This window comes from Geotrypetes seraphini, chromosome 15 (assembly GCF_902459505.1).
Source record: "Geotrypetes seraphini chromosome 15, aGeoSer1.1, whole genome shotgun sequence".
Lineage (NCBI taxonomy): Eukaryota > Metazoa > Chordata > Amphibia > Gymnophiona > Dermophiidae > Geotrypetes > Geotrypetes seraphini.
This window is the reverse complement of record NC_047098.1, coordinates 63,596,090-63,618,731: the sequence shown is the minus strand read 5'-3', so window position 1 is coordinate 63,618,731 and position 22,642 is coordinate 63,596,090. Positions and strand designations below refer to the sequence as shown.

Here is a 22,642-nt window from a genome sequence, read left to right as displayed (position 1 = left end):
TTCCTGTTTAATTTTAAAGGGATAGAAAAATGGCTGAACAGTTTTTTGTGGGTTTTTTTTGGGGGGTGCAATGTGCAGTACCCACTGTTGCTTTAAAGTCTGGATATTTTTGTATCTGTGGACCTTTTAGTAAATTTTCTGAAAAGGAGTCAACAATAGCCATTTCTTTTTACAAACTGCAAACAAGCAATGGTGTAAATTCGGCCCAGGCAAAGTACAGCATCCTTTTTGCTGCTCTTATCATTCTTGGGCCCACCAGCAGGATATTGTGTGCTTAAACAATTCTCTGGCTGCTTGATGAAATGAAGTAATTTAATTAAAGATGTTGAGAGGCAGCGTGTCAACATTGTTAAATGTTCAGTACAGTGTTGCTGCACTCGGCCTCCATTCCTGCAGTGAAAGGGTTGCTGAGCCCTGATGTTGCACGGGGGTGGAATTTTCAAAGCCCCTTTTATCGTGGTTGTCTGAACATTTCTACCCAATATTTGGATAAATTGCCCACTCTGGATCTGGTGAGACACCCCCCAGATTTACCTGGGGGTGTCTTTAACATGGCTGGGCCTCCTCAGAAGTGCCCTTCCCGACCTCCTATTATTTATTTATTTTGCATTGTTGCAGAATTTTTTTTCCCTTTGCAGAACTGGAACAAAATTCATAGAGAAAAGTTTCCAAAGACTTCTTGGCCATCTTCATAATTCTGGAAATTGCTATTTTCCTCACAACCTCTTGGGTCATGTTAAAAGCTATTGAAGGGTCTAGGTGAAAGAGGTAGACCCTAGGAGTAATTGATTACTCATAACCATACCCATAAGAAAATATTTCACCCTTCCCAGCAGTAATGGTGATAATGAAGATCTCTGAGGAGAGAGGGAGAATGTGGAGCTCATTAGTTGAGATGGATAGGCAGATAGGATAAGTTATATGGTCTTGGTCTTTATGTGACCAAAGTATCCAAGCTGGGAAGGCTTTAATTGGCAGCACATATATTGCAAGCTTCAAATGAACCTGACACAGGCTGTGTTTCAGCAACTGCCTGCATTGGGGTTCATAACCTTCTCTGAATATGCTACTATGTAAAATCTGTAAGGAAAAAACAATTATCAATATGTTCACCTTCCGTAATGCTAGTTTTGTGGGCAATTGGAAATTTGTTTACATGCGTATTCTGATTTACTAAGTTTTAACTTGCAAAAGAACCTCCAGATTCTTAATCACCTTATTTTAACTCACATAAAATATTACTAACGTTTAAATCTCTGGAGAGTTGTTCCTAAGCAATAAACCATAGAAACAAGGCCAATGAAAACCTGAAACCATGGAGATACTTCATTAAGAAAAATGTGGTGGAGTAATTGCTGCAAATAAAGAGACCTTCATCATTTAACTCATTAGCTTTTGAAAACCTGTTGAGGATTAGAGATGGTGTCAGATTAAGCATGTCTTCGAATATGACCTCAGTTTGATTTCTACCAGTTATGAGGAATGGGCAAAGGAGAGGTGCTCTTCTTAATTGTATTAATTAATGAATTTAATGCATGAAACGCATCAAATGGAGTAGGAGGGAGCATGAACTTCTCCACTGAAGTATGCCAGTGGATCACAAAGATTTTTATGCAAAACACAAGAAGCACTATTAGGAATATTAAGAGAGAAAAAAGAAACCAGCAGGGAGGCACACAGTTTAATGTTTCCAATTTTACATCATCATGTACTTCTGTTTTATAAGAACTTGATGCTTGATTACCAAGGTGTTGGACAGATGGCTTGGGACCCTCTGATCCTTCTGGGTAGTCCAGTAACTTCTGATCATTCTATCACCTTGGGTCACTTTGGTCACCTCCGGTCTTCTGGACATTGCTGGTCACTGTGGGTCACTCTGATCACCACTAGTCACTCTGGCCCTTGGTCATGCTCTGGCCATGTTAGGATACTTTGGCTTACCAAGAATTAGGCAACTGCCAGCATTCATCCCCTCAAGGGTCATCTGAGAGCTCCTGATAAGCTCTAAATTCCCAGTGTGTTTAGGTCTGGAGTCTTGTCATCAGTCCCCCCATATTGGTACAGGGTATTATCTCACGGCCTGAGGTCCTTTCAATATTTCTTGCAAGGGACCTAATTCAAGTTCTTAATTCTTTTCCTGAATGTTATTTGTTTTTCTTAGAGTTGATGTCTTGGGAAACAATGCTTTTTAAAAAAAAATTTATACGATTTTGGAAATTTTTACAAGAACAACTCTTGATACAGGAAACAAATATTACAAGGAAAAATTGCACATGAAAAAGAAATTATATCTTTCTTGGACCACAACAAGTGAGCAAAGGGGGGAATTCCAGGAAAATATCAAGGAGATTATCAATTCAAAATATCATTAATCAAAAAGGCTTAACATGATATCCCGCATTCTTATAATATCTCTTCTGTGACAATAAACACTTCAAGTTATCAATCTCTTCATATCTAGAAATGCTTTGAGCTGTTCTTGGATGAAGAAAACATATTTTACACCTAAATATTTTAACAAGCACTTACAAGGGTAGGATAATAGGAACGAACCTCCCAAAGAAATTACATCTGGTTTTAATGCAAGAAATAATTTCCTACGATCTTGAGTTTGTTTACTCACATCTGGAAATGTCCCAATTTTTTCCCCATAATACAGCTTTTGAGAATTATGAAAAAACAACCTAAAAATACAGTTATCATCCTGTTCGAATACAAAGGACACCAATAAGGTTGCTCTTTCAGAGTTTTCTGTAATAGTTGATCCAATATATCCGTGATGTTTAATGGTGATTGATTTGAATTCATTTGCAAAGTCTCTGGGGCGGCTCCTGTTTCTTTTTTTTTCGGTAGATAGTAGATACGATTTATAGGAGGTATATTTTCAGAAGAAAAGCCCATAACTTCAATCAAGTATTTCCTAAGCAACTCAATAGGAGACACACTCAGAGACTTAGGAAACTTTAATAATCTCACATTCAGTCTGCGGTTATAGTTTTCGAGGTGTTCAATGTTACGATTTAGAATTACTTTTTTTTTTTTACTATTTCCTTTCTTTTAAATTATCAAATTCTCTCTAAGGAATTGTGGTCCCTGGTCCTAGACCCAAGTCATCTTCCAATAATGGTTTCCCACAAGGGAGGCCTTTTTCTCTTCCGGGATTCCAGGTGACGGGATGTACACTCCATCACACAAGGACAGTAGAGAAACAATAAATTTTCAAAACCCAACTTTGATAAGGAGCATAGCCTAAAAACGAACAAGTTGTTATGGTTGGCACCTGGGATATATGAGGGAAAGAAAGAGATTAGTATGTGTGGGCAGACTGGATGGGCCATATCAACACCAGAAAGCAAAAGTGCTGAGCCCAAAAAAATGGCACTAACTAGAATGACACTTAGCACAATTCTCCCTTTTATAGCATTGTGCTTAGTGCCAGTATGCTTCATATAACTTAGATGTACCCATGTAGGCCAGCTAAAACCAGGCCTAAATGCCTTCTCATAAGTTGTGCACGGGTGTATTCTATAACAATATGTATAACTTTTAAGAACACTCATGATCCACCCACAATCTGGCCTTGGCCATGCCCTCTTTTCAACATCGCATACTGCAACTGGCGCATACTTTTTATAAGAATTACGCTTTCCGAATTGTACGCATAACTTTTAGTTAATGCCAATTAGTGTCATTACGAGGTGTTGATTGCCAATTATTGGCCCGGATTAGGCCAATCAATTAAGTTGTGCATGCACATCAGCTACATGCACAACCTCAGGTGCCATATACAGAATTTGGGGGTATATGTGCAATTTTTGCATGAACTGAACTAGTCAAATATTTTAGTACACTGCTGTAAGATCTTCTTGAATGCCAAACTTTTGTAAATAATTAAACTTAAATATATTACATTGATGATTTATAATCGCATTTTCTCTGGTTCGTATCAAGCACACATATAACATTTTTGCTTTCAGGTTACAATATGGTCTTTATCCTTGGCAATGTAGACCTAAGTTACTGAGAAGACTGGATGGCAAAATCTTCCTGTTGTGATAAGTTTAGCAGCTGCGGCAACTCGTCCCCGTCCCCCCCCCCCCTCCACCGTGAAGACTACTATTTACCATTCCCTCTTTCCAAATTGATCCACAGTGCTTCTTCCTTGCCCTGCAGATCTGATAATTCTGTGACTTTAATATGATTTTTAACATATAACTCTACTCCCCCCCCTCCTTTTCTTCCTACCCTGTCTTTCCTGAACAGATTATAACCTAGTATAACTACATCCCAGTCACGGGTCTGTGAACCATGTCTCCATGATCGCCATTATATCCAACTCATCTTCATCTATCACAGCCTCTAGATCCAGAATTTTTTCCCATACTTTGAGCATTAGTATATTCTGCTTTCCAAACATTGCACCCTATTCCCATCCGTGTAGAGATATTCAGTGATTTACTTACTTGAGGGCTTATACTCACCCGGGAGCTTTGCTCACCCTGTCCCATCACTTCTAGTTTAAAGCACTCTTCAGTAGATTAGCCAGCCTGATGCCAAAGACACTTTTTCCCTTCTTTGATAGATGCATACCATCTCTGCTTAGCAACCCTTGGAAAATCATCCCATGCTCCAGAAAGCCAAAACACTCCTGACACCATCCACGTAGCCAAGCATTCATCTCCAGGATACAAATGGAACAAAAATATAGCCAATTCAGTAAAATGGGGGAGCGGTGGAAGTACAAAATTGGCATTGACTTGGGGGTGAAAGAGAGGAATATGTAGAAGCTGCTAAGGATAAGGTGGAAGTGCTGAACAAATATTTCTGTTCTGTGTTCACAGACGAAGGGCTGGGAGTAGGACTGCAGAACATTAACACAAATAGGAATAGAGGTGTGGTAGTCCCTGAACACTTTTCAGAGGACTGTGTTTGCAAGGAGCTAGCTAAACTAAAGGTGGACAAATCAGTGGGGCTGGATGGCATGCATCCGTTTGTACTGAGAAAGGGAAGTTCTTGTGGCTGACTTTTTCAATGCTTCTCTAGAGTTAGAAGTAGACCTGGAGGACTACAGAAGGGCAGAGGGAAGGTCCCTCTCCACAAAGGTGGAAGTAAGGAGGAGGTTGGGAACTATAGGCCGGTAAGTCTGAATTCTCCAGTAAGTAAATTGATGGAAATGTTTTTTTAAAATAGAGAATAATGCGATTTCTGGAATCCAATGGATTGCAGGACCCAAGGAAGCACGATTTCACTAGAGGCAGGTCTTGTCAGACAAATCCAATCAATTTCTTTGACTGGGGGAGCGCTAGATGTGGTGGTTTTTGATTTTTAGCAAAGTCTTTGACACGGTTCTGCATAGATGACAAATAAGTAGAGGAGTGGTCTAATGGTTAGAGCTTCTGCCTCAGCACGCTAAGGTTGTCAGTTCAATCCCAGTACTGCTCCTTATAACCCTGGGCAATTCACTTAACCCTCCATTGCTCCAGGTACCATAATTAAGTCTGTGAGCCAGTCAGGACAGACAGGGAAAGTACCTAGACTATCTGATTTTAAAGCTTTCTATATACTACCTTGGGTGAATTTCTCTTCATTAAGGCAGTTAATAAATCCCAATAAATAAATAAATTGAGTGCCTTTGGTATGGACTCTAAAGTGATGTGGAAGGGTATTTTCAATAGGACGTCTAAGTCCGACTGGGCATTTTCCACAAGACGTCCAAAGTCAGAGGCAGAGAAACGGGCATATTGTAAACCAGCAAAACTGCTAGATGTCCAAATATATATTTATTTTTTTTGAAAATTGCCTATTTAGACATCTTGGTCACCAGGACATCCAACCTTAGGACGTCTAACTTTGTTTGCCATATTTGACCACAAAAAAGTCCAAATTCAAAATGTCCAAATCGAGACCATTTGGATGTTAGGAGGGGCCGGCATTGTAATAGACTAGCCACATAGACATACCAACAGAGCAGTGGGGCACCTTAGAGCAGTGTTTTTCAACCTTTTTACACCTATGGACCGGCAGAAATAAAAGAATTATTCTGTGGACCGGCATTGGTCTGTGGACTGGCATTTGAAGAACACGGGGCTAAGTCGTGGGCCAGATCCCGCCTATCTCTACCCAATCTCCACCCCAGACCCCGCCCCCATAATAGTACTAATTGCACCTTGCACGTCCCGTGCAGAGAGAAGGCTTCCGGTTCAGGCGCAGGATTCCTGTAGGAGCCACTGCCCGTGGCTTTGTGCACTGAATCAGTTAGGAAGAGTGAGCTGGCTCAAAGATAACACCGCATCGATCGCACCGTGGACCAGCAGTTGAAGAACACTGTTTTGGGCCTGATGCACGTGCTGGCCCTGTGGACCGGCAGGAAATTTCTGTAGACCGGCACTGGTCCATGGACCGGTGGTTGAAGAACACTGCCTTAGAGGGCATTGCTGTGAACTTCACATTAAGTATGCCAGATGCACATCTCATCGTAACCCGTTTATAATTTAGGGTGAGCCCTTCAAAACTCCCCCCAAACCTACTCTACCCAACTGTCTACCACCCCAATAGCCTTATAGCTGCATGTGGCACCTATATGGCAATATAGTAGGGTTTTGGTGGCCTCACACTTTCCACCATAAATGTAGTGGTTAGTGTGGCTTATGGGCCTGGGTATTCCTCTCTATGGCTCACTAGTCCACTCACCAGGCTACTTAAGACACCTGTGTGCTGCTCTACTAGGTTTTTCCCATACCAGGTGCTGCTGCTCTAGAGTCAGGTATGTACGGTTTCATCCAGATCTTTGTGGGGTGGGAGGGGGTCAGTGACCACTGGGGGAGTATAGGGGAATCATTACTTTATCCCTACATTAGGGGACCTGTAGCACTGATTCTGTGAGTAGTACGTATAGTTAGGATAAAAACTTGTATCATAAACTTGTACACTTCTCTCTCCGTAGTCGCGGTTTCAGCATTCGCGGTTTCGATTATTCATGAATTTTATCTTGCTGGCTCCTCCCTCCAAATTACATCAGCTTGTATAGAGAAATTGCTGATTCCAAGCGTTTACAGAGAAAATCGCTGATTCCGAGCACTTTCTTCACCGTGTTTTGCCTCTCCTTCAGGAACAGACCAGGTTTCCCACCATGTTATTCGCGGTTTCACCATATTTACATCAGCCTATTTTTTGGATGATTTAAGTGTGTTTCACAAGTGTTAAGAAGGGATTATCAGCATTTAAAAAAAACACTTAACAGCGCCAGCTGAATATTACTTCCAATGGAAACAAACTGTAGAGGGGCTGTTCTGAAAATATTTGCCAAATAACTATTTAAAATCGCCAAAACTCCAGTTAATGACATTCTGTGTATGCTTCCCATGATCTCGTGAGTCACATAAAATTCAATGGCGGGCCCCATATTGCCCACTCCTATTGCGAGTAGATTGGCTTGCAGATTTGGATATATTTTATTTATGATTTGAATTGCATATGTTGTAATGTACATTGCTCAGAATTTTATGAGACATGGTATAGAACAATTGAGGGAACAATTATATATCATCTACATTATCATCTCAATGCAGTTTACAACAAAAGCAGCCATGAAGTGCGCCTTAGCTTTTCAAAAGAGCCATCTGGAACATAAGGTTGGTGTAGGGCACACTGCGTGCCCTTCTGAACAGTACCTGCAACGTCAGTTTGAGCCAGCAGGAATACGAGGTCTGCAGCGCGGCACCTGTGCAGTCTTGTCAAAGCCTCAAAGTAATTGTTTGTTCCTGAGAGACCATTGTGTAAAAACAGTGAAGGCAAATTTGACCTTGGGAAGGTTGATATCCTTAAAAAAAACAACAACAACAACCCAACAACAACAAAAAACACAAACCCCTAGCTCTTACTAGACTTAGTATAAATGAATCGGTACCTTGGCAGAGCAATATGATATCAAGGCAATGGTTTCAAAGTCATTTTCTTTCCAAACAAAAGTAAGTGGGGATGAAAAAACAAATATTTAATGACACACAAAACAGCATAATTGGCAATCAAAGAACTTGGGTTGTGAGTCGCTTGGCATCACTTTATGTTAGTCTCTTTCAATGACACCTCTGTATGTTTTCTTTGCTGTTCTTGCACAGAAGACATCGTTAAAGCATTACAGAATGTGAGGCTGTAGAGAAAGAGGAAAAATACATCTTATTATAAACCCGCTGTGCTTTTTTTTTTTTTTTTTTTCTAATAAAGGAGATTTTCCAGCAAATCAAGCACTGATGAACAGATGGGGAAAAAATCATTACAAGGACTTCAGCGTGTGCTATGTAATCTAAAGGTGCAGTCCTTGGGGCTCATTTACCTTAGGCAGTACTTAATTTCTGGAGTGTTGGCTGGCATGGATCTCAATAACAACACTTATTTTCCGATTGTGGAGCTGCAGAAGTGTTCTGCTCCAGCTGCTCCCTTCCAGGCAGTGTACAGAGAAGGGGGGGAAGGGGGGCAGTAGGCGATCCTGGAGCAAAGCAAAGAACTGTCACTCTGCTCACTAATTTAGGGATCAGTGCACAAAGCTACTGTAACCCCAGGTTGCTGAATGCACCTAAGTGGCTGCCTAGAGCATGCCCCATGGAGTGGGAACTAGGCACACATACACACACACATTTATTGATTATGGGACCAAGGCTGGGACTGGATAAATATTCAGGAGGCCAAATTAAGTAGGTCAGACTTTGCTAAATCTCCACTCAGTATTTCAGTTGATTCCAGTAAAGTTGTTCTGCAGCGTAAAAGTATGCATGTTGACTTAGAAACATAGAAACATAATAACATGATGGCAGATAAAGGCCAAATGGACCATCCACAGCAACCACTATCTCCTCCTCTCCCTATTGGCTAAGGCTCTTTACACCTGCATTGTGATGTCATAGAACTTTATGGTTATAGAAACATTGTGACAAGATGGCAGATAAAGGCCAAATGGCTCATCCAGTCTGCCCATCTGCAGTAACCATTATCTCTTCCTCTCACTAAGAGATCCCAAGTGCCTATCCCAGGCTTTCTTGAAATGAGACAGTCTCTGTCTCCACCACCTCTTCTGGGAGTTTGTTCCAAGCATCTGCCACCCTTTCTGTAAAAAAGCTTTGCAAAAAGAGTCCATAATACTCATAGTATATGAGCATTCAGGATGAGAGATTACGTCCATTTCCTTAGTTAGACATTGTTGCATTTGGGAAGTTAGTATCAATGTGGATGACAAACTTAGATGCTAGTTCGCTAAGGAAACATAATAACATAGTACATGACAGCAGATAAAGACCCATGTGGTTCATCCAGTCTACCCAACAGTCCTTCTTTGATATTTTTGCTGTAGAATTCTGCCCAGCATTGTCATTAGATTCCAGCTACAGGAGTTGCCATCCAAGCTCACTCCAGCCTTTCTAAACCATCCCAAATTATTGTAGTTCCTCTTAAAAGCCCTCCCCAGCCCATCCCAAACCGTATAGTCATATACTGTACACTGATTGTGCAAGTTTGCTCAGTTCCGACCCTAGTTCTTAAATTTATACCCTTTACTTTCCGAGTAGAGATCCTCTGTGTTTGTCCTGTGCTTTTTTGAGTTCCGTCTCTGTTTTGCTCTCTCACCTCCCAAGGGAGGGCATTCTAGACTTCCACCACCTTCTGCATATGTCTCACTCTGCATATGGTTGGCTTGGGTATCAGTGCCCTGACAAAGTCCCTCACAATATCTGTTCTTGGTTCTGTCCGTTTCCGTCTCATATGTCAGAGGAAGTGTAGTAGCCGCTCATAAATGTGCTCAAATTACCAACTTACTGTATGCCATTATACGTATTCAGTTGATCACCAGTTTGGATAGTGTCAAGGTAGCTTATAATGATAACATAAGCCATTTAAAAACAACACAAGGACAGTTTTTTCCCCTTTAATTCCAAGTATTAGGAAATATCAATTTGATTCTCGTTTCTACTGAACATTTTCCTAGATTAGATTTTGTCATAAATAATAACGAAGGGAAATGATAATGTAAGATAAAATAGCAGTACGGCATCTTCAGGAGGGGTACTGGCGAAACTCAGGTCTAGGTTGAGAGGTTGTCACGAACGAATGAAACAATTTGATTTGAACACGTGGTGAACTTTACTATGGAAGAGTTTCTCCTGCAGAGCCACTTTGAACAGTGATCGTTAATTCAAGCTGGAGCCTTTGAGTGCCTAAAATCTTCCAGATAAGTGCCTGGTTTCAACATACTATTGATGTGTAGAGTAAAGAGGACGTGAGAGTGTGATGATGGTCCCAATAAAAACTCTCCAGCGGCTCGTTTGCAGGAGTGTTGGACACTAAACACGTCACCCACACACATTTATTATTTGAAGTTATTTAGCAAATTTAAAACATATCCTATACAAATTTAGATCATTTTATTGCCACATAACTGCGAGTGGGGCTTAGGAGGGAAGGGAAGGCATCTTGACTGATAAATTGAATACTGTCAGCAGTTCTCCACATATCATTCCCATCATGTTTGGCTGCCTATGTAGTTGGCATGGTTGTGACCTGGGCATATGGAGTGGTGGGAGAAGCTCTGGTCACATTGTTGGGAAGACTGCTGTCATTTATCGTGTTACTACTTTTAATTACTACTATTAATTTTTCTATAGCACTACCAGATGCATGCAGTGCTGCATCGAGTCACAAAGAAGAAGACAGTCCCTGCTCAAAGAGCTTAATTTAAACAGCCAAGACGGACATACAGGATGTCATGGATACAGTTAAAGGGAATGGTTAATCAGCTCACTGGGTTGGAGAGCAGAGGGGAGTACAGGACAATGAAGCCATTGTGACCTCACTGATGAGGTTGGCTCTTATTGGTGGAATGAGGCATTATGACATCACAAGCTCAGCTCTGCTTCCCAAAGACTGAAACTCTTCACACTACTACTACTATGACGAATTATTTCTATAGTTCTACCAGATGTACGCAGTGCTGTACAGAATCACAAAGAAGAAAAAAGGTCCCTGCTCGAAAGAGTTTACAATCTGAACAGGCAAGACAGACAAACTGGATGTCAAGGGTACAATTAAGGGGAACGGTTAATCAGCTGGCTGGGTTGGAGGACAGAAGAGTAGGGTTAAGGATTGAAAACTATCTCAAAAAGGTGGGCCAGGTTAGAGATGTAGCCTTAGAACTGGAGAATGAATCAGATAAAGGCTCTACAGTATTAAAGCCCAAGCAGTTACAAAACTGTTGTGAATATCTGGAGGAACTCTTTTAGAGCCTGGGAGGTTACTCAGAGTAATTGAAAATTTGCAATGTTGTAAACTACCCTCGTAAATATTTTTTTAGTCACTCTCTTAACCCAGAAACTTTGAATCAGGCCTAGAGGTTGTGTTTTATGGCAGCAACAGTTTTGATTGAGCTGTATGCTAAATAAAATAAACCTCATCCTGTGAGGGTTCCTGTGTGTTGTTGGGGATGTGGGTTGTTTTTTTTTATTTTATTTTATTTTATTTTTTTGGCGGGGGGGGTTGTCTGTACAGTATAGCTGAGCACTTTTCTGCTTCTTTCAGACTCTGTGTGTGTGAGAGAGATTCATGGTGAGAAAACAATTATTTAGGTGTGCCATGAAAATAATGATTCCATCCAGGAGATGCCAGTAATTTATGAGCAGAGACTTCGTGAGTCAGCGTGTGATTTCTGAAATAAGTACATAAAAATATACCCGACATGTACAAATACAAGAAAGCATGGAAAGAAGATTGCCAACTTGTCAAAAATTAGAAACAATTTAGGGAAATATTCTCCACAGTTAAGTTTTGGAGTAGTTGATATTTGATGAAAGTTACAGAAATGAAACACGTGAGTAAGGTTACCAGATTTTACTTTAGTAAAATCCGGACCCCCTAGACCCACCCACCCAGTTCCACCCATCCCCGCCCCGTTAAACACCTAATGCAGGACTCGATTCACAACTGTCCACATCTTAATTACGCCACTGTCATAACTTTCAATCTTCAGATTTAACTGATGTACTCTCCAACTGTTATTGTATTTCAGATTGAATGTTTTTACCTTGTAACTTATTCTCCGTCTGTATGTATCTCTGTTGTAAACCGCTTTGACCTTCTGGTATAGCGGTATATAAGAAATAAAATTATTATTATTATTTTTCTGTGTTTGATTTACCATCTACATGCACTAACTTGCAAATTCTGCATAGTCCATCTAAAGTTAGGTGCCTATATTGACACACCTAACCGATGTAAGCCCCTAACTTAATTGTTTAGTAGACTTAATCGGTGCCGATAGTTGACAATAAACACCTTATAAGTGATGTAAATTGCATTTAATTGAATGTTAGGCACCTAACTTGGTAGGTATCCACCACTTTGAGATAGGCACCTAGCCCAAAGTGCCTAGCACAAAGTAGACATGGTTAGAGGATGGTTCATGGGCCTTGTTTTGCAGGTAAATGCCTGTTTTAGACTTAGGCACTGGTAGGCGCTTAACCAGTGGTGTACATGTACCGGTTAGACCTGTCAAAAGAATGAGTGGTATAACAAGTTTAATAAAACATAAAACATGTCTCCCTTCCCTCCACCATATGCAGGATTTCTTCCTCCAGTGAGGAACCCTTCCCCACCCTCTTTTCCGCCCCCACCTCCATCAGCTCCATCCCCAACCCTCCTGCTGCGCACGTGCCCCTTCCCTTCCCTGTATCTCTTTAATGTTCCTGGCGCGAGCAGCAACTCCAACCTGCTGCTTACGCCAGTGCTGGCACTTCCTAAGCATGGGTCCATGAAATGACATCAGAGGAAGAGCCGATGCTGGAGCGAGCAGCAGGTTGGGGTTGCTGCTCGCGCCAGAAATATTAGAGGTACAGGGAAGGGATGCGCATTCACGGTAGTGGGGGAGTGGGGAAGGAGCAGGGGTGGAGAGGAGGATGGGTGTTGGTGCCTCTATCAAGACGGTGCCTGGGGTGAACTGCCCCCTGCCTCTCCTTTCTACGTCACTGTCTCCCTCTCACCCCTTTCTATCTCTTTGTTGTATCTCCCTTCTTCTTCTCCAGGTCATGTCCAACAATTCTTCCTCGCCCCTCTGTCCTCCCCTGTACAGCGGTTTTCCATCCCACCCTCCCATCCTCCTGTGCAGCACCTCTGGACCCAACCATGAGACTTGACATTCCTTCGGACCTCCAATGGCAGCAGCAGTGGTGGCCGACTATTAGAAGCAGCACCAAATGGGCTGTTTGTGGCCTGCTCCATCAAGGCTTCTCTCTGCCACAGAGGGAAGGCCCAGGCAAATCGAGCCACAAAGGTCTGCTCACCACCACCACCGCTGCTGCTTTAGAAGGCAGGCCCAGAGGTCTGTGAGTTCTCTTTTTGTTGGCAGTGGATCAATTTATAACTCCATCAAAAATTACAAAGACTAGGGGACGCTCAATGAAGTTACAGGGAAATTACTTTTAAAACCTATGGAAGGAAATATTTTTTTCTATCGGACAATAGTTAAAGCTCTGGAACACGTTGCCAGAGGTTATGGTAAGAGTGGTTAACATAGCTGGTTTTAAGAAAGGTTTGGACAATTTCCTAGAGGTAAAGTCCATAGTCTGTTTTGAGAGCAGACATAGGGGAAGCCACTGCTTGCCCTGGATCATTAGCATGGAATGTTGCTACTCTTTGGGTTTTGGCCAGGTACTAGGGACCTGGATTGGCCACCCTGAGGATGGGCTACTGGGCTAGATGGACCATTGGTCTGACCCAGAAAGGTTATTCTATTCGAGGTGCATGAAGTTCTATAGTTCAGCTTTCGAGGGGGAAAGAATGGTGTGGTCGTGAAAGCTCTGTTGGTGCCATTGACGGCATAACATAAGGATCTGAAATTGCCAGCATTACCTGTAGAAATCATCATTATCAGTGGCAGAAAACTGTGGATAGGATGAATAGAGGTTTCTCTAGTATACAATCTGAGGTAATTTTAGCTACCTATACCTTGTCTGCAGCTCCTAGTACCCTTGCAGTGCCCCCCTGGGCACCAAGCAGACCCGAGCCACAGGTCAGATTTAAGGAGAGAGAATAAGGCCCATGGATCTCGTATCTATGCATTTTTAAACTTGCAATTTATACACTTTTTATTTAAAATGTGAGCCTGAGGTGAAACAGTGTATTTAAAATTTGCACAGGCTAAATCACATGCAGTTTTATATCGTTATAAAACTGTGCAGTGGATGGTGAGGAAAAAGTGACTTGTTGAAGATCATCCAGCATCAGCGGTAGAGAGTTGAATGTTTAGATTTTCCCAGTTCATAGTCAAATGCTTTATTTTTAAAAAACTTTTTTATACCATTTTACAAAAATAACCTAAACGGTTTACATCAATTAAAACATGCATACGATAAAATCATAATCATAAAATCATAATTAAACAATTTCTTCTCTGCAAATGTCAACTGATAAATCGCAAGAAAACAATAGCAAACGTGGTTAAGCAGATTCTTTTCTTCAAAAATCAACTAATAAATCACAAAATTTTTTTAACAGTTTTACATTGAAACCGGTTTTCACACAGTTGCAATTAACCCACCAGAACCATTCCATTTCATGTAGGTCCTGGCACCACTGTACTGGTAGTGCCTTTGCACAATTTAATGAGGTTTGTCACCTATAAAGCATTGCTTTTTATGGTGGATGGCTTCCTATTGTTCCACTCCATTTCTCAGAGCAAACACCAAGACCGGATGAGAGAGAGCATCTGCTGTACATATTTGCTTTTTTAAAATTTTTCTTTCACGTCTGGATTGATGGGTATTTCATCTCTTCATTATCTTACATGTGTTTTGATGCACAAATGGGTTTCTCATTCTAGTATTCTCATAAAATATGGTCTGACTGATCTGTGCTGAGGTTACAGCAATGGGTAAAACTCATAATGTATTTAATGATGGTGACAGTGTAAACAAATAATTCCCTTCTGGTTCCATGTTTTTTAAAATATACAGTAAAACCTTGGTTTTGTGAGCATAATTCATTCCGAAAACATGCTTGTAATCCAAAACACTCGTATATCAAAGCACATTTTCCCATAAGATATAATGGAAACTCCACAACCCAAAAACTTGAATAAAAAATACTGTATGTACTCGTATTGCAAGACTTTGCTTGTTTAGAAGAGTCACTACAGTTCCCCCTCCGAATCTGTGGTTTCAGTACCCGCAAATTTGGTTATTCGCAATTTAAAAAAAAAACCAAAAAAACTCTGCATCGAACCTTCCCTAGACCTTACCTGGTCTAGCGGCGATGCAGGGCAGGATCGATCATCCTATGCTCCTACCCCATGCAGAGCCGTCATCAAAATGGCTGCCATGAGTTCCCGGCCCTGAGAATGGCATTACAATTATTATTATGGAGGTGGGGTCTGGTGCAGTGGTTTGCTCCCCTCCCTCCCCAAACAAAAAAGCATTCCGCTGCCTATGGTTTGAGATTCTGGATGTATCTGAGATGGTTTCCCAAAGAGTGTCAATCTGGTGTGACCCCAAAGCAGTTAGTCTAGCTTCTTTGCCAAACATAAGATAATTACCATTTTTGTTAGCATTTTTACTGCTGAGATTCATTACAGCATTAAATAATTACCTGCCGTTAATAGACCTTCTGGCAGTCTCTTGAGGACAGCAGATAAACTGAAAAAATAGGATAGATAGCAATTCATATGAGACCACAAGGATTTGATCTTTCAAGTGTTCATGTGGTGTGTGTACACACAGTTAACAAGTCATACCTACACAGATATGACAAGGAGTTACCGTAAGTTAAATCTGAATACAGAAGTCTCTGTAAAGACTAAAAGTTAATTCCTTTTTATATAGTCTTCAATATTCTTCTAAAATCTTCCTGGGGATTATCAACTGGTAACACATTTCCTGCTGTGGAGAAGAACTAGTCATGCCACAGTTTGTGGCATGAAATAAACGTGTTTAAAACCCCCAAACCTACTGCCTCCTTCAATAAAATGTCTGATACTCTCACAGCTCATTCTTTACTTATCTGCAAAGTTCTTCTGGGAGGGATTACTCAGATGTCTGGAAGGGAGAAAGGGAAGCGTTGGTAGAAAGCATTCCATTTATTTCACCACATGTCCAGCAGATATGGTAGGTTCCTTAAATCAAGGGAGATAGTAGGTAGTGTCAAGTTAACCAAAGACCTCAATTGCTGAATTTGTCAAACTTAAGCAGTGACCATGATTTCCTCTCCCACGGCCTCTGCAATAAAGTGGCGTACCTAGCATATGTGGCACCTGGGGCCCATCATTTTTTGACCCCCCCACCATCTGTATGAAAAACATGATTTTTAGTAACAAGCCACACGTCGCACATGAGTACCTAGGAAAAGGCAGCATCTTACATACTGCAGTGAGTAGTATGTCAATAAACCTATTGTAAAACTAAACAAGCCAGACTAGTACAGATCAATCCTACACAGTCAATCCTAACAGAAAACCATGTCTTTTAAAACACACAGAACACAAAAAACAACTAACCCCTCCCCCTTGTACAAAACTGTAGTGTGGTTTTTAGCCATGGTGGTAACAGCTCAGATGCCAACGCTAAAAAACCCTCTACAGTTTTGTAAATGGGGAAATAGAATAAAAATACGTAGACAAAGATTAAACTGAAGCACCAAGAAGCTGGACTCTGCATACAATGAAACACCACAGAAACAGCAATGCATCTCCCCTAAAGCAAAAAAAAAAAAAAAAATAATACAATTTTTTCCTACCTTGTCTTCTCTGGTTTCTGCTTTCTTCATCTTGTCACTCTCTTCCTTTCAACCACTGTCTACCCTCTCTCTGCCCCTTCTATATGGCATCTTCTTTCCTTCTATTCACCTTCCAGAAACTTTATGCCTCCCCCTTCCATCTCTCCCACACACCCCTGGTCTGGCATTTCACTCTCTCCTCTCCCTTCCCCCCCCCCACTTCTATCGGCATCTGCTCCCTTTCTCACCCTTCACCACGCTTCCATACCACGCTGACCCCATTTCTCACCCTTCACCATGCTTCCATATCACCCTGATCCCCTTTCTCACCCTTCACCATGCTTCCATACCACCCTGACCCCCTTTCTCACCCTTCCATACCACCCTGACCCCCCTTTCTCTCTTCACCACCCTTCCATACCACCCTGACCCCCTTTCTCTCTCTTCACCACCCTTCAATACCACCCTAACCCCCTCTCACCCTCCACACCCTTCCATACCACCCTGACCCCCTCTCACCCTCTACACCCTTCCATACCACCCTGACCCCCTTTCTCACCCTTCACCATGCTTCCATACCACCCTGACTTCCTTTCTCTCCCTTCACCACACTTCCATACCACCCTGACCGCCTTTATCTCCTTCCACCACCCTACTATGCTTCTTTCTCTCCATCGAAATCAGCAAGGTCCCGCGATGACGACTTCTACTGCCTCTGCTCCGAAAGAGGTAAGTGACGTCGGAGGGGGGCTGGGCCGGCAGATGCAGGGAGTTGCGGCAAGGTCCCGTGATGACTGTGGCTGCCGGTCCACCCCCTCAGACATCAGTTATCTCTTCCGAAGCAGCGGCAGCAGTAGTCATCATCGTGGGACCTTTGTGCACATCAGTGCAGCTGCCGTATTTATGCTCTGGAATAAATACGGTAGATGTGCTGAGGTGCCGTTTTAAGCAGCGAGCTTCCGGACCTGGCCGGCTGTGCACCCCTTGGAGTATGCACCCGGGGTGGACCGCCCCCCCCCCCTTGGTACGCCACTGCTGCAATATCCCCTGTTCCTTCTAAGTTTTTATGACTTGAAGGATAGTTGTAAGTAGTTGAAGATGTTTTGCAGATGGTTGAACAAAGATGAGTTACATTAAAATTAAAAGTGGGAGGCAACAAGGGCAGATTTAGAGTAGGAAAATAAAGTTAGGAGCTTAGCAATGTTTTTTAGCACTAAGCTCATAAATCTAGGCAGGTCTAAATTTAGGCATATAACCTTTAAGATCATAAATTAATGTAATCCTGGGTTATGTACGAGCATCAGATGGGCTACACAAATATATTTTTGTAATCTGGTTGAAGGTCAGAGCTAGGTCTAGTGAAGCTGGAAAGTCAGCTGGCACAGAATCCACTCTCTCTCTTTGTACACTTTTCACAGTTAATAAATCAGTCCAACACAGTTTAATATTCTCAAAACTGTGGAGAGTTTACTGAAATTAGATAACCACAAACAAGAATAATATCTCTAATACTACAGCACTTGCATTTTTCATTAAGATAATTAAAAAGGTAGCACTTTACCTGTGCTCTGTAGTCTTCTTCATTATTCTTCTTTCTTAGCCTCGAGCAGGGGAGAGTGTGGCGCAGTGGTTAAAGCTAATCTCAGCACCCTGAGGTTGTGGGTTCAAACCCACACTGTTTCTTGTGACCCTGGGCAAGTCACTTAATCCCCCCATTGCCCCAGGTACATTAGATAGATTGTGAGCCTACCAGGACAGACAGGGAAAAATGCTTAAGTACCTGAATAAACTCATGTAAACCATTCTGAGCTTTCCTGGGAAAACAGTATAGAAAATTAAATAAATAAGTATTGTGGGTTCCTGTACGAATAGTCTTTCTTACTAGTTATAGAACTAGTTTACCGCCACTTCTCTGGACTCTGCAATGAAGGGAACTCCTCTATCATCTCTCTATGTATACATAATCCAAGCTCTCCGAGCCTCTACTCACATAGGATAGAGGTCTATAAAACTTTGAGTAGGATAGAAGCATAGGTGAGTTATTTCCTTTTATTTTCATTAACCTTAGATTGTACACCGCCTTTGACCTTTTTGGAAATGTGGTATAGCAAGTAAATACTCATGAAGAAATAGTCCAGGTGATATGTTCTTTCCTTTGGGTTTTGTGGAAGTTAGTGTTGCCAGATGCCCAGGAAAACCCAGAATGTCCTCTCTTCAGAGGGCTGTCTAGGTTCCCGGATGGATTTTTAAACCCTGGTAGATTTCTTTAGATATTCTGCTGTTTTGGAACCACTTGGGCCACTTCATACTTTCCATCTGGGGGTTGAAAGTGGACAACAACCCCTTCTCCCCCCCCTCCCCCGAGCATTATTTAGATATTATGCTATAGCCTCACAGGGTTTGGTGCTTGGGCCCGTGCTTTTCAACATATTTATAAACGACGTGGAAATTGGTACGACGAGTGAGGTGATTAAATATGCGGACAATACAAAGTTATTCAGAGTAGTGAGGACACAGAAAGATTGCAAAGACCTACGACAAGGCATAAACACACTCAAGGAATGGGCTGCAAAATGGCAAATGAGGTTCAATGTGGTTAAGTGCAAGTGATGCATGTCGGTAACAAAAATCATATGCACAAATATAGGATGTCCGATGCTGTACTTGGAGAGAGCCCCCAGGAAAGAGACTTGGGAGTGCTTTGAAGACAAGTCAATGAAGCCGTCCGTGCAGTTTGCAGCGGTAGTGAAAAGGGCCAACAGAAAGATTAAGAAGGGGATCGCATACAGATCTGAGAAGGTTATCATGCTGCTGTACCGGGCCAAGGTGCACCCCCACCTGGAATACTGCGCCTAACACTGGTTGCTGTACATTAAAAAGGACATAGTACTACTCGAAAGGGTCCAGAGAAGAGTGACAAAAAATGGTTAAGGGACTGGAGGAGTTGCCGTTCAATGAGAGGCTAGAGAAACTGGGCCTCTTCTTCCTTGAAAAGAGGAGACTGAGAGGGGTCGGGGGGAAGGTTTCCATGGAAACATGCTGCTCAGGGGGATGGCAGGCAGGCAGGCAGGCTGGCATGGGGGTAGGAAGGGGGATGGAAGGCAGGCATTGGAGGGGGGGTTTTAATGCAAACATGCTGCTCAGGGGGATGGGAGGCAGGCAGGCATTGGGGGGAGTGGGGGGGTTTCAATGGAAACATGCTGCTCAGGGGGATGGGAGGCAGGCAGGCTGGCATCGGGGGGGGGGGTTTAATGGAAGTATGCTGCTCAGGGGAATGGGAGGCAGGCAGACTGGCATCGGGGGGGTTAAATGGAAACATGTTGCTCAGGGGGACGGGAGGCAGACAGGCTGGCATCGGGGGTGGGGGTGGGACAAAGTCTGGAAGATAATGATGAAGGACATAAGGAGGCACTGGGGGCACTAAGGACATAGGAAGGAGGCACTGGGGGCATTAAGGACACAGTACGCTGGCACTGGGGCACTAAGGACACAGTACAGAGGCACTGGGGGCACTAAGGATATGGGAAGAAGGCACTGGGGGCATTATGGACACAGGAAGGAGGTAATGGGGGCACTAAGGACATAGGAAGAGATACTAAGGACATGGGAAGGAGGCACTAGGGACTACTATGGACATAGGAAGGGGCACTAAGGACATAGGAAGGAGGCACTAAGGACATAGGGAGAGACACAGACAGAAAAAATGACAGACGTGCAAGGAGAGAAAGACAAAGAAAAAAAAAACCTCAGACAGACAGACATCTACTCTAGCACCCGTTAATGTAATGGGCTTAAAGACTAGTATTTCTATAATATGAGTATGTAATCACACCTGTTTCTTAAAACAATTCCACCTAGATTCTCCACTGAACATGCCTACTTTAAAGGTCATGTACAAGATACACCTAATTTCACTGTGTGTACTTTTACACACGGGCTAGTTTTATAAAAGGCATACACATTTATATTGGCATGTACCCATGAAAATGACTTCAGAAAATATTGGGGGGGGGGGAGGGGGCGCACGCCGCAGCAATGCCAAGGCCAACCTCCTTCGCTACGCCACTGATTAAACGCTCAGTGTTTTTCCAATATTGGGCCTTTTGAGCATGCAGTATTAGTCAATGTTCAAATTACCACCATGCAGCGATCATTGAAAATTAATTATTTAGAATATGATGTATTAGATATAAAAGTGATATTGTGTATTCATCAACTGTATTTTAATATTTTGTACACTTTATGTAAAATTTGAAAATAAAAAATTATATATAAAAAAAAAAAAAAAGAAAATTAATTATTGTACTCTTGCAGAAGTCCTTCTGATTTCTATTACCTTCTGGTCCCACACTGCAGTTTGAATTCCCAAGCAAAGTTTTGGGCATCATTATTAACTCCACACTTTCATTTAATGACCATATTAACTCGCTGGTAAAAAAAAATGTTTTTTTTAGTCTTCACATGTTGATAAAAGTGAAATCCTGCTTCCACCAACATTTTGCTGTCCTTGTACAATCAGTCATTCTTTCCAGGCTGAACTATTGTAACTCCATCTATCTAAGTCTAACCAAGAAAAATCTTCAAAGACTTCAGTGGATCCAGAATACTGCGGCTAGGTTGATCTTCGCAAAAAGTAAATTTGATCATGTTTCCCTGCTTCTGTCAGAACTTCACTGGCTTCCAGTAATTTCTAGGGTTCACTTTAAATGTGTCTGCCTAACATTCAAGATCCTGCATGGCATTCTTCGTCCCCTAATTCCACTATCTTAGAATTCTACGAGACCTGACGCTACCAGATCCACCCAAAAACTTAAACTATCTTTCCCCTCGTTAAAAAGCGTTATCTATGTGGGAAAATTAGGGGGAAATCTCTTTTCTTCAAAATCACTGAGCTTTGGAATAATCTTCCTGCCCTGCTGCGGAATCTGGGCTCCTTCCAGCTATTCCGAAAGCATCTGAAAACTTGGCTATTCTCAAAAATGTAAATCTCGCTACCCTCTTTATAATCACTAATTCTTATTATGTTTCTCCTTCCTTATATTAAAGTTCCTGCAACCGTGCCGAGCTCTAACTTTATGGAGAGGATGCGGTATATAAACTTAAGGTTAGTTTAGTTTCAGCAGCCACTTGAGAAAACGGAGACCGCTGTACTCAGTCATCACCCTGGTTAACTGCTTTGATTTTACCAAAATGAAGGGCTTTAATCCATGAAAAACATAGCAAAGATATCACATATTTTAGCAAATGTTATCAGCTTTGAAAGGTTCAGCTATACACACCAAAGTATTGGCTGGCAGCATGGATGTCTGCTCAGAGATCTGTTTTCAGAATAATGTAAATATGAAAATTTGTTCTGGCAATAGATTTATGCATGGCATACATCAAGAATATTTATTGCAGATATCCTTAGCAACAAATCTGCATTTGCAGTCTTTGAGGTCTGGAGCTGGCTTGTTTATACTGTTATGCAATTTTAAAACAAGCCCTTTATGACTATGGTACAGCCTTGGCCTTTACTGCTAGTCCTTGAGGACCACCAGGTATTCAGGATAGTACCAATGAATATGCATGAGAGATTGACATACAATATACTGTAGTAGTAGGCATGCAAATTTATCTTATGCATATTCAGGGATGGCTTAATCATTGGACCAGGTGAGGCTTTGGCCCAGGGTGCCAGGTTAAGCCTTTTCTCCCCCTCTCTGGTTTGGTCTTTTCCCTTCGCTGTGGATCCACCACTGCTGCCTTACTTCTCACTTCCTGTAAAGTTTGTCGGTCGCCAGTGACAGTAGCAGCAGTATTTCAGGATGTCTTTGGCCAGATCCTTTGCCATATCCTGACCCCTCTGATGCAGTTTCCTTGGGCAGAACAAGGCAAAGGCAGCAGCGTAGTAATCAGGTGG

The 22,642-nt window shown here is 42.1% G+C and overlaps 1 protein-coding gene and 1 long non-coding RNA gene across 5 annotated transcripts in view; one reads left to right on the top strand and one right to left on the bottom strand.

Annotated features, from left to right (window-relative positions):
* Positions 1-22,642, top strand: part of RAP1GAP2 (RAP1 GTPase activating protein 2) — a 358,594-nt gene that overhangs the window by 70,631 nt on the left and 265,321 nt on the right. The gene's annotated exons all lie outside the window — the stretch shown is intronic.
* LOC117349351 overlaps positions 8,095-22,642 on the bottom strand; it is a 38,902-nt gene continuing 24,354 nt past the window's right edge. For 3 of the 4 annotated variants that reach the window (XR_004537140.1, XR_004537142.1, XR_004537141.1), the window contains 3 exons: positions 15,619-16,141; positions 15,272-15,364; positions 8,095-8,149 (listed from right to left, as the gene is read on the bottom strand). This is a non-coding gene — a long non-coding RNA (uncharacterized LOC117349351). Of the gene's footprint in view, positions 8,150-15,271; positions 15,365-15,618; positions 16,370-22,642 lie in introns of those variants that run through there. The other variant, XR_004537139.1, reaches the window with a different exon arrangement.